This window comes from Oncorhynchus gorbuscha, linkage group LG09 (genome assembly GCF_021184085.1).
Source record: "Oncorhynchus gorbuscha isolate QuinsamMale2020 ecotype Even-year linkage group LG09, OgorEven_v1.0, whole genome shotgun sequence".
NCBI lineage: Eukaryota > Metazoa > Chordata > Actinopteri > Salmoniformes > Salmonidae > Oncorhynchus > Oncorhynchus gorbuscha.
This window is the reverse complement of record NC_060181.1, coordinates 79,391,919-79,404,833: the sequence shown is the minus strand read 5'-3', so window position 1 is coordinate 79,404,833 and position 12,915 is coordinate 79,391,919.

The following is a 12,915-nucleotide window of genomic DNA, read 5'->3' as shown; positions in this document are numbered from 1 at the left end:
AGGGAAAATATGAGTATCATGTAGTAAGCTTTAATTCATAGGCTAGGTTGTACCAACCTCATGATGGGTATAGGGAAAATATGAGTATCATGTAGTAGCCTAAACCAATCAATGTTACATTTAACTGGGTGAATGGAATATGAATGGCAGTCATCCAATATGCTGTAATAGAAATAAGTCCAGGCTCAGAAACAAAATAATCATCCTCCCTCATCTTAAACGCCACCGACCACCACTGATTGACTGAGGGGTGTGAATACCTATGTACCTTAGATATTTATTTCATTTTCTAAACATTTTTTCAGATGTTTTCCTTTGTAATTATGGGTATTGTATGTAGATGGTTGAGAATTTATTTTGATTTAAGCCATTTTGAATTCAGGCTGTGACACAACAAAATGTTGAATAAGTCAAGGGGTATAAATACTTTATGAAGGCAATCTAAGGTAATGTAATGCCAGATATTCACATCATTAGAATACATGTTTTCTCCTCTTTTGTCATTAAAAAAGTTGATTCTGTTTTTGCTAGCAATATTCATAAAAACATTGAACAAAAATATTTACAGGACCCCCTGCGTACCTACGGGTCCCACTGCTGTACGACACCACCACGTAGTTCACATGGAGTCCACTAGAGGTCCTTATCTCACAGGTTAGGATCAAATATTCTAGGATCTGGGGTCCATTTCAGTGGTTTTATGTAGCTTCCTCTCACATTCTTCTGCTTTGGTCTAAGAACACATGACAGATAAATGCAATATGTCAAATGGGAGTGTTCTTACCCCTGTCCTACGGTATTGTCTCATATCAGTGTAGATAAATGGAAGGAAGTGCAGATAAATGCTCATAAGTACTGCTGAAGACACATCCTTATTTCCTACCTCCTTTTGGGGATGCAGTTGCAGTGGTTATTAAGGTGAGTCCATTAAGGTGGATAATAGTGTGTGCAGGGGCGGATTATGGCTGAAGCCCCTGGGCCCAGGTCATGGATGGCCCAACAGAACATGTATACAGTAGATATTATATATATATATTTTGTATTGTTTATACTAACCAATGAGCCCGCTCTCGATGAGTGAGGAGAAGAGGTAAGGGGGCCCAAATGCATAACTAGGGGACCCTGCCTTGATTGGGTAACTGATTAATAAACACATTTTAATAAAGAAATGTGACTGGTAAATTGTATGATTCAGGGGTTGGGCCCAAGTATGCAGGGGTCCCAAGGGGCCCCAAAAAATAAAAATGTATTTCTATTGTATTATAATTCTTTATCCAACCACAGGAGCCCGCTTTAAATGTTCAAAATGTGCCAACGAGCATAATTTAGCAACAGTCAATTAATAGTAAAAAAGTAACTTTGGATTAAGGTTTATCACAAATACATACGTGTAACCGCCAAATTTAAGGAAACACCAACATAGAGTGTCTTAAAAGGGTGTTGGGCCATTACGAGCTGCCAGAACAGCTTCAATGCGTCTTGGCATAGATTATACAAGTGGAAAAATGCAGGAAAATGCACCCTACACCATAACATATACTTTGTATCCCTCATTTACTCAAGTGTTTCCTTTATTTTGGCAGTTACCGGTATGCCTATAGTCGGGCAGCTTGTTGCATTGCGCCATAGACATGTAATCCATTGGAGGGCTTTCAAACCTCTTACACTGGCAATTTGACTGTACAATTGCAATGGCCGCCAGTCTTGATTTGATTGGGAACACCAGGCCTATGATTTATTTTTCCGGCCCCGAGTGTGTGTAGTTGTAGGAATTGTTGCAGTTGTCAGCATCACTATGGTGACCTTGTTCAGAGCCTGCAAAGTTAATGACGTACTCTTTACACACACAACCATGACTACTCATTAAGTCTACAATTTAATTCACATCACCTAAACTCAGCAGGAGATACAGTGTTTTGTGTTTTGTTAGTGCTTCGGGAAAAAATAAAAGCCCCCCAAAAAACAAATTTAAGATTAGATTAGCCTACTGTACTTGAGAATGAATACTCAAGACTGTCCTGAAATAACATTCTTCTCTCCCTGTTAGTTTTCCCTGCTCTTAGCATACTATATATTGCACAGGTAACTAATCTTGTACAACCATCTGTTTTGGTGCACAGCGGTTATCAGCCTGGTAATTGTGAGGCTAAAAAATAGAACCCTTGCAGTAAAAATGGTAGGTCAATATAATATTACTGAAATTACAAATTACATTAGATTTTTTATGTGCTTACAGTACTTACTTAGTAATCTTCGTCCCGGGTGCGACATAAGGCTGCAACAATTTTCTGCCACTGGAGTCTGTCTTCGGCAACAGTTAGCATCCTGTCCCATGAGAGACCCAGCCTATTCCAGATCAGCTACCATTGTCCGTCGCCATGTTGTTTTTGGCCTGCCTTGTTTGAGCTTCCAGTTGGTGTCTATCTGAAGGCAACTTTAGGGATCCTTTCTGGAAGCCTCCTCAGCACATGGAGTTTCAAGTTCCTTGGTGTCCACATCACCAACGAACTATCATGCTCCAAACATACCAAGACAGTCGTGAAGAGGGCACGACAAAAACTTTTCCCCCTCAGGAGACTGAAAACATTTGGCAAGGCCCCCAGATCCTCAAAAGGTTCTACAGCTGCACCATCGAGAGCATCCTGACCGGTGGCATCTCCCCTGTTATGGCAACTGCTCGGCATCTGATCGTAAGGGGCTACAGAGGGAAGTACAAATAGCCCAGTACAAAACTGGGGCCAAGCTTCCTGCAATCCATGACCTATATAATAGGAGGTGTGAGAGGAAAGCCCACAAAATTGTCAGAGACACCAGTCACCCAAGTTATAGACTGTTTTCTCTGCTACAGCACGGCAAGCTGTACCGGAGTGCCAAGTCTAGGGCCAAAAGGCTCCTCAACAGTTTCCACCCCCAAGCCATAAGTTTCCACCCCCACTGCTGAACAATTCATAAAAATCTCCACCGGACATGGTCAGATGTTCGACGCATTACCCAGTCGATTGTAACAAGAAAAAGGATTGGAGAGACGATGCAGCCTTGTCTGACACCAGACATATTAACTTACTCTAAGAGGACAATCAAGGATAATGCTACATTCAAAGTCTTCATAGAACTTCCCAATGAGGTTGACAATCTTGGTTGGCATTCTGTAGGCTCCAAGAATCCTCCGTAAGCTCTCATGGTGAACACGATTGAATGCCTACTTGAAATCAATAAAGTTGATGTAGAGGGGTGCATGTCACTCTAGGCAAATCTCGACGAAGTTGCACAGGGCAACAATCTGGTCGATGCATCCTCTTCCTTTGCATAAACCTGCTTATTCTTGTAATAGTTTGTAATCGACAGCAGTGTCAGTCGTTTTGAGGAGTATCCCAAAGAAGATTTTTCTAGGGATGGAGAGGAGTGTTACCTCTCACCAGTTGTCACATTCGCTAAGGTTTTCTTTCTTTGGCAGTTTGACGATAAGGCCTTTACTCCAGTTTTGTGGTATGACATCTTGCTCCCAGATCTTGCGAAAGAGATCAGTCAGCACCTTGGTAGGTGTGTCGATATGAGTTTTAAGTAGCTCAGTCTGCAGAGAGTCAATCCTTGGTGTTTTGCCACTCTCCATAGACTTGATGGCTGCTTGGACCTCTGCTTCAACTGGTGGGCCAGTGTCAATGCCATCTGTCATATCCGAGGATGGTGGGTCTTATCCCTTTGAGCGTTGTTTTTTACCTCTTTGTCCTTGGTCTTATATTGTTCCTGTGCTATCAGCCAGGGTGATTTTGCACTCAGCAGCTTATCTATGGCCAACCTTCTCTCATCTATGTTCTTCCGTGTATCATGTGTTAACCACTTCTTACCCTTCTTCTTTCTAAAGCCAATAACTTTCATTGGTGTTTCTGTGCATTATTCTTGATGTTATTCCACGTAGTTGCAGCTGTGCCCTGGTCTTCTTCCTCTGCATTGGCTAATGGACTGAAGCGATTTCCTAGCTCGATGCTAAAAGCTTTTTTTTATTTCAGGAGATGTGAGCGTGTTGATGTCAAAGACTTTATGCCCTTATTGTATGGTGTGTGTGTGGCTCACAGCTTCAGCCTAACCTGGGCTGTTTGCAGGTTGTGGTCGCTGTTGCTCCACGGTGGACCTTGACACACTGCAGAGACCTTTGCCATTTCTTGTTGATAATGATGTGGTTGATTTGGTTGATAGTGTGACCATCTGCGGTTCACCATGTCATCTTATGGATGTATTTGTGAGGGAAGAGTGTTCCACCAATCACACAGCTGTTATTGAGGCAGAAGTCCACGAACCTTTCACCGTTGTTATTGATGGTACCACAGCCATGTTGCCACATAGTCTGTTCACAGTCTGTGTTATCAGCTCCAACCTTTGCATTCAAACCTCCCGTTATCATGATCACGTCGCGTTGTAGGTCCTTGGATACTGCTTTTTGTAACTGCTCACACCAGTCATGCTTGTCCACCTCCCCTGCCTCGTTGGTGGGAGCATAGTATTGCAGGATGGTGAACTTGCAGTACATGGAGTCAAATCCTGCTCAATGATGGGTTCCCATTCCAAGAGTGATTTGGCAGTTGTTCGACTGATAATGAGGGATACACCACTAGAGTGGGAATCATCCTTTCCTGAAAAGAGTATTTGTTGAGCCATCACTTGTCACCTTGTGTCCAGAACCAGTCCACTTGCCTTCTCTTTAACACAGGATCTCCATGTTGTACCTGTCCATCTCTCTGATAACTTTAGCTGAGTTTGAAGTTTAAAACATGGTGCGAAGGTTCCATGCTCCAAGACGGACTATCGTTATGATCCGTAGAAAACTCCTCATCGAGCTCCTGATTTCCTGGGTAGGGCTTTCATCTGAAGACGTCATAGTGCCGATGGATTGACTGGAGTTTCCTGTTGGGTCCTTTATTGCTTTCATTTTCAAAGTTGTTTTAGTTTCTGTAGCAATGTGTGTTTTCACAGGGTGGGGTTGTTAGCCGCACACCCAACCCCGAACCTGGATGACCAGGTGTTGTGTTTAGTCTAGCCTCTCACCTGGAACCTGGCATGGTTGAACCTGCCTCGGGCCAAAACCCAGCCTGTATAGCTTTCAGGATCACTGAAACAAGCAAGCTTCCCCACAAACGCCAAGGAAACAGCACACAGGAAAAAGATTTTACATGTCATTACCTTTTACTGTGTAAAGGTTGGCACAGGCATCTGTAGGTCTTCATTTGTAAGGTGTGGCATTTCAATATATATGATATCTATCCTACAGTGCCTGTCTACGGTCTTCGAAAGCCAAGTTAACAAACAGATCACCGACCATTTTGAATCCCACCGTACCTTCTCCGCTATGCAATCTGGTTTCGGAGCTGGCCACGCTCAAGGTCCTAAATGATATCATAACCGCCATCGATAAGAGACATTACTGTGCAGCCGTATTCATCGACCTGGCCAACCACCTTCTTATTGGCAGACTCAACAGCCTTGGTTTCTCAAATGATTGCAGTGCCTGGTTCACCAAATACTTCTCTGTGTAACGGCGTTCGTCTGTCGAAAGAGAGTCGGACCAAAATGCAGCGTGGTGGTTACTCATGTTCTTTAATGAAAGTGAACGATACATGAAATAACTATAAATATTACAAAACAACAAACAGAATGAGAAAACCTATACAGCCTGTCTGGTGAACAACTACACAGAGACAGGAACAATCATCCACGAAAACACTCACAGAATATGGCTGCCTAAGTATGGTTCCCAATCAGAGACAACGATAAATCACCTGACTCTGATTGAGAACCGCCTCAGGCAGCCATAGACTAATTAGTCACCCCACAAAACCCCAAGACAAAAAACACACCACAATAACCCATGTCACACCCTGGCCTGACCAAATAAAGAAAGAAAACACAAAATACTAAGACCAAGGCGTGACAGAACGCACCCCCTAAGGTGCGGACTTCCGGACGCACCTCAAAACCATAGGGAGGGTCCGGGTGGGCATCTGTCCATGGTGGCGGCTCCGGCTCGGGACGTGGACCCCACTCCATAAATGTCTTAGTTCCTCCCCTTCGCGTCCTGGGATAGTCCACCCTCGCCGCCGACCATGGCCTAGTAGTCCTCACCCAGAACCCCACTGGACTGAGGGGCAGCTCGTGACTGAGGGGCAGCTCGGGACTGAGGGGCAGCTCGGGACTGAGGGGCAGCTCGGGACTGAGGGGTAGCTCGGGACTGAGGGGAAGCTCGGGACTGAGGGGAAGCTCGGGACTGAGGGGCAGCTCAGCACTGAGGGGAAGCCCAGCACTGAGGGAAAGCCCAGCACTGAGTGGAAGCTCAGCACTGAGAGGAAGCTCAGCATTGAGAGGAAGCTCAGGCAGGTAGTTGGCTCCGGCAGATCCTGGCTGGCGGATCTGGAAGAGTCTGGTTGACTGGCAGATCTGGAAGAGTCTGGTTGACTGGCAGATCTGGAAGAGTTTGGTTGACTGGCAGATCTGGAAGATCATGGCTGACTAGCGGATCTAGCTGCTCTGGCTGCTCCATGCAGACTGGCAGGTCTGGCTGCTCCATGTAGACTGGCAGCACTGGTTGCTCCATGCAGACTGGCAGCTCTTGCTCCATGCAGACTGGCAGGTCTGGCTGCTCCATGCAAACTGGCAGCACTGGTTGCTCCATGCAGACTGGCCGCTTTGTGCAGACTGGCAGCTCTGTCTGCTCCATGCAAACTGGCAGCCCTGGCTGCTCTATGCAGACTGGCAGCTCTGGCTGCTCCATGCAAACTGGCAGCTCTGGCTGCTCCATGCAGACTGGCAGCTCTGGCTGCTCCATGCAGACTGGCAGCTTTGTGCAGACTGGCAGCTCTGGCTGCTCCATGAAGACTGGCAGCTTTGGCTGCTCCATGCAAACTGGCAGCTCTGGCTGCTCCATGCAGACTGACAGCTTTGGCTGCTCCATGCAGACTGGCAGCTCTATGCAGACTGGCAGCTCTGGCTGCTCCATGCAGACTGGCAGCTCTGGCTGCTCCATGCAGACTGACAGCTCAGGCTGCTCCATGCAGACTGACAGCTCAGGCTGCTCCATGCAGGCTGACAGCTCTGGCTGCTCCATGCAGACTGACAGCTCTGGCTGCTCCATGCAGACTGGTAGCTCAGGCTGTGCTGAACAGGCAGGAGGCTCCGGCAGCGCTGTAGAGGAGGAAGGCTCTGGAAGCGCTGAACAGGCGGGAGACTCTGGCAGCTCAGGAGAGGAGGAAAACGCTGGCTGCGCTGAACAGGCGGGAGGCTCTGACAGCTCTGGAGAGGAGAAAGGCTCTGGCTGCGCTGAATAGGCGAGGCGCACTGAAGGCCTGGTGCGTGGTGCTGGAACTGGTGGTACTGGACCGAGGACCCGCACAGAAAGCCTGGTGCGGGGAGCTGCCACCGGAGGACTGGTGTGTGAAGGTGGCACAGGATGGACCGGACCGTGCAGGCGCACTGGAGCTCTTAAGCACCGAGCCTGCCCAATCTTACCTGGCTCAATGCCCACTCTAGCCCGGCCAATACGAAGAGCTGGTATGTACCGCACCGGGCTATGCACCCGCACTGGAGACACCGTGCGCTCCATAGCATAACACAGTGCCTGCCCGGTCTCTCTAGCCCCCCGGTAAGCACAGGGAGTTTGCGCAGGTCTCCTACCTGGCATAGCCATACTCCCTGTAAGCCCCCCCCCCAATACATGTTTGGGGCTGACTCTCAGGCTTCCATCCGCTTTGTCGTGCTGCCTCTTCATACCAGCGCCTCTCCGCTTTTTCACCCTCCAGTTCTTCTTTGGGGCGTCGATATTCACCAGGCTGTGCCCAGGGTCCTTTTCCGTCCAATATCTCCTCCCAAGTCCAGAAGTCCTTTGATCGCTGCTCCTCACGATTAACAGGGGGAGTTGGCTCAGGTCTGAACCCTAACTCTGCCACACTCTCCCTCAGCCCCCCCCCCAATAAATATTTGGGGCTGACTTTCGGGTTTCTTTCTACGCCGCCGTGTTTTTCTCTTCGACTCCATTATTATTATTATTATTATATTATTATTCTCCTATAGCCCTCTTCGCACTGCTCCAGTGAATCCCAGGCGGGCTCCGGCACTCTCTCTGGGTCGACCGCCCACCTGTCTATTTCCTCCCAAGTCGTATACTCTATACCCCTGCTTTCCATAACGTCCTCCCATGTCCATTCCTCCTTTCGCTGCTCCTGCTGTCGCTGCCTGTTACCACTCTGCTTGGTCCGGGTGTGGTGGGTGATTCTGTAACGGCGTTCGTCTGCCGAAAGAGAGTCGGACCAAAATGCAGCGTGGTGGTTACTCATGTTCTTTAATGAAAGTGAACGATACATGAAATAACTATGAATATTACAAAACAACAAACAGAATGAGAAAACCTATACAGCCTGTCTGGTGAACAACTACACAGAGACAGGAACAATCATCCACGAAAACACTCACAGAATATGGCTGCCTAAATATGGTTCCCAATCAGAGACAACGATAAATCCCCTGACTCTGATTGAGAACCGCCTCAGGCAGCCATAGACTAATTAGTCACCCCACAAAACCCCAAGACAAAAAACACACCACAATAACCCATGTCACACCCTGGCCTGACCAAATAAAGAAAGAAAACACAAAATACTAAGACCAAGGCGCGACACTCTGATAGAGTTCAGTGTGTCAAATCGGAGGGCCTGTTGTTCGGACCCCTTGCACTCTCTATGGGGGTGCCACAGGGTTCAATTCTCGGGCCGACTCTCTTCTCTATATACATCAATGATGCCGCTCTCGCTGCTGGTGAGTCTCTGATCCATCTATACACAGACCACACCATTATGTATAGTTCTGTCCTTTCTTTGGACACTGTGTTAACAAACCTCCAGACGAGCTTCAATGCCATACAACTCTTCTTCCGTGTCCTTCAACTGCTCTTAAATGCAAGTAAAACTAAATGCATGCTCTTCAACCGATCGCTACCCACATCTGCCCGCCCGTCCAGCATCACTACTCTGGATGGTTCTGACTTAGAATATGTGGACAACTACAAATACCTAGGTGTCTGGTTAGACTGTAAACTCTCCTTCCAGACTCACATTAAGCATCTCCAATCCAAAATCAAATCTAGAATTGGCTTCCTATTTTGCAACAAAGCCTCCTACACTCATGCTGCCAACATACCCTCGTAAAACTGACTATTCTACCGATCCTTGACTTCGACAATGTCATTTACAAATAGCCTCCAACACTCTACTCAGCAAATTGGATCCAGTCTATCACAGTGCCATCCGTTTTGTCACCAAAGTACCATATACTACCCACCACTGCGACCTGTATGCTCTCGTTGGCTGGCGCTCGCTTCATATTTGTCGCCAAACCCATTGGCTCCATGTCATCTATAAGTCTTTTCTAGGTAAAGCCCCGCCTTATCTCAGCTCACTGGTCACCATAGCACGCGCTCCAGCAGGTATATTTCACTGGTCACCCCCAAAGCAAATTCTTCCCTCGGCTGCCTTTCCTTCCAGTTCTCTGCTGCCAACGACTGGAACGAACTGCAAATATCACTGAAGCTGGAGACTCATATCTCCCTCACTGGTTTTAAGCACCTGCTGTAATAGCAGCTCATAGACTATTGCACCTGTACATAGCCCATCTGTAAATAGTCCACCAAGTACCTCATCCCCATACTGTTATTTATTTTTGTATTTATTTTGCTCCTTTGCACCCCAGTATCTCTACTTGCACACTCATCTTCTGCACATCTATCACTCCAGTGTTTTATTGCTATATTGTAATTTTTCGCACTACACACTGTATATAGACTTTTTCTATTGTATTATTGACTGCATGTTTGTTTATTCCATGTGTAACTCTGTGTTGTTGTTTGCGTCGCACTGCTTTGCTTTAACTCGGCCAGGTCGCAGTTGTAAATGAGAACTTGTTCTCAGCTGGCCTACCTGGTTAAATAAAGGTTTAATAAATAAACAAATATTTTAAAAATCAGCCTACGGCAAACAGACACCAATGTTGAACCAAATTAATTCCCCAGTCTTCTCCCAGTCTGCTCTTTGTTTTCCATCTCTCCATAATGTAATTTACTTTTGTTGGTTTCTTAGGTACAGCAGGAAAGCAATGATTTATGAAAACTGTCTAGCAACGGATGCTGCACAACACTGTTAATATGGACCCACAACACAGAGAAAAGGAGGCAGAGAAAACAGGAGGAGAACATAGAATGCGACTGAGGGGTTGAGGTTTGGACAAGAGAATGTACAGCATTTCTATTTCAGGCATTGGCCACTTGATAACAACAGTGCTGTGATGGAAATATAAGGACGTAATTTGTACCAGCGCATGAGAGACAGATACACCTCTGCACTCTATAGCCAGAAGGTGGTGCTTAGTTAAGGTTAAGTGCTGGCGAGCCTGTTGTGGGATAGGATTTGCATTGAAGATGGAAATCTACGGCTTGTTTACAGAAAAACAACAAGCCCAAGGGATTTTATCTATGGCTCAAATGCAATGTATCTCAGAATGTCACACGTTGTGTCTAGATAGCAGTGGCCTCCTTGCTTTATTTTTCTATTCAGAACAACATTCAAATAATGTATCCACCCAGTTAATGTGTCCAGGCCCTGAAATAGACATAAAGCAACAAGAAGGTCTGGTAGGAACTAGATCTATATAATAACAGCAACAATAAAATGTCCTCTTGAAAATCATGTCTATTATGAATAACAACATGAGTGAAGGACAACTATAGTAACGTGTACACATATAGAGAAACATGCACATTGCATAATGATGGGAGAAATACAAAGTGGTAGAGAGGCCTGGGAAAGAGTTGGTGCAGGTGTCGAAATGTTAAATAAACTCTGTTTTTGAATACACGTCCAAATACAAAATCGTATAATTTCCTGCACTTTGATAAATAGATCACCAGTTCATAAAAACATAAATTGTTATTATTATTTACAGTGTTTACAGCAGTACAACTGCTCTTGCCTTCTCTCTCCTTTGTTTACAAAGAAAGTAGTGAGCAGAGGGACACAGCTGAATTCTTCACAGAAATAAAACCATGTGAGTGAGGTTGAGGCACTCCCATGATCTACTGATCTCTGCCTTTACCATAGTGATTACATCACGGGACTTTCCATCACAGCCACTAGTCCATATTAGATTGCATGGGTCCAGTTCTCAGAGTAACAGCATAATAACCAAGTTAGAAACCTGTCTGGAGGCTTAGCTACTATCATTCAGTTCTGAATCTGGTGTAGAGGGCAGAGGCTTAGCTACTATCATTCAGTTCTGAATCTGGTGTAGAGGGCAGAGGCTTAGCTACTATCATTCAGTTCTGAATCTGGTGTAAATGGCGGAGGCTTAGCTACTATCATTCAGTTCTGAATCTGGTGTAGAGGGCGGAGGCTTAGCTACTATCATTCAGTTCTGAATCTGGTGTAGAGGGCGGAGGCTTAGCTACTATCATTCAGTTCTGAATCTGGTGTAGAGGGCGGAGGCTTAGCTACTATCATTCAGTTCTGAATCTGGTGTAGAGGGCGGAGGCTTAGCTACTATCATTCAGTTCTGAATCTGGTGTAGAGGGCGGAGGCTTAGCTACTATCATTCAGTTCTGAATCTGGTGTAGAGGGCGGAGGCTTAGCTACTATCATTCAGTTCTGAATCTGGTGTAGAGGGCGGAGGCTTAGCTACTATCATTCAGTTCTGAATCTGGTGTAGAGGGCGGAGGCTTAGCTACTATCATTCAGTTCTGAATCTGGTGTAGAGGGCGGAGGCTTAGCTACTATCATTCAGTTCTGAATCTGGTGTAGAGGGCAGAGGCTTGTAAACAATGACATCTTTGAGAGAAAGAGGACAGCTTCAATATCCGATATCTGATATCTCTTTGTCTTGATTGTTATTTTTACTGTTTTCTGTTTGGTTTATCATCACTCTCTCTGTATTACCACTCTGTAACTGGTTACTCATCCCTAAGGGAAATTGCACTGACATTGTTGAATTCTATGTGGGGTTTTTATATTTACTGCTGACGTTCTGGCCAGGTCTCCCTTTATATTAATATTAATACTACTACTAATAATAATGATAATAATATATATTAATAATCATAATAATCATAATAATATATAATTTAAAAAACAATATTAATGATAATAATAAATAATACTAGGTCACCATAACAGTATCAAACTTCTGCATGATTATGAATAGTGAACAAAAGCACTGAAACTAAAGTGTAGTAAAAAATATATTCTCAGGATGGAAACAACTGCTGACCATCTAACAGCAATTCTAACTCTCATTATCTGTCTCCAAACTGTGGTTTTCACTGACTTCCTTCCCCTAGAGTGGTCTAACAGCTACAGTTTGCTACAGTGCCTGGTTACTACAGATATTGATTATTTTTTTATTTCACTGAAGAACGAAATGCGCGTCCCACTCAGTATAGCGTAGGTTTAATAAGCATCCAAACAATCAATATGTTTGAATAAAACCAACACAAAGAAATGTACACTAGTAACGTACACGCACACCAACCACTGCCACAACCACCCATAAACCAACAGACATGTCTCTTCTTGTTTATTAAAAGGCAGAAGTACACACTAGGTTAACCTTTAGGAATGCTTTAACTTGATAAGAATTAACGTTTTTTTGAAGATGGGGTTGGGAGGAAGTTGAGGCTAAGACAGTTGATGGTGGTCTATGTTGGGGTGGCAGTGTAGCCTAGTGGTTAGAGCGTTAGACTAGTAACCAGATGGTTGCAAGTTCAAACCCCTGACCTGACAAGGTACAAATCTGTCTCTCTGCCCCTGAACAGGCAGTTAACCCACTGTTTCTAGGACGTCGTTGAACATTAGAATGTGTTCTTAACTGACTTGCCTAGTTAAATAAAGATAA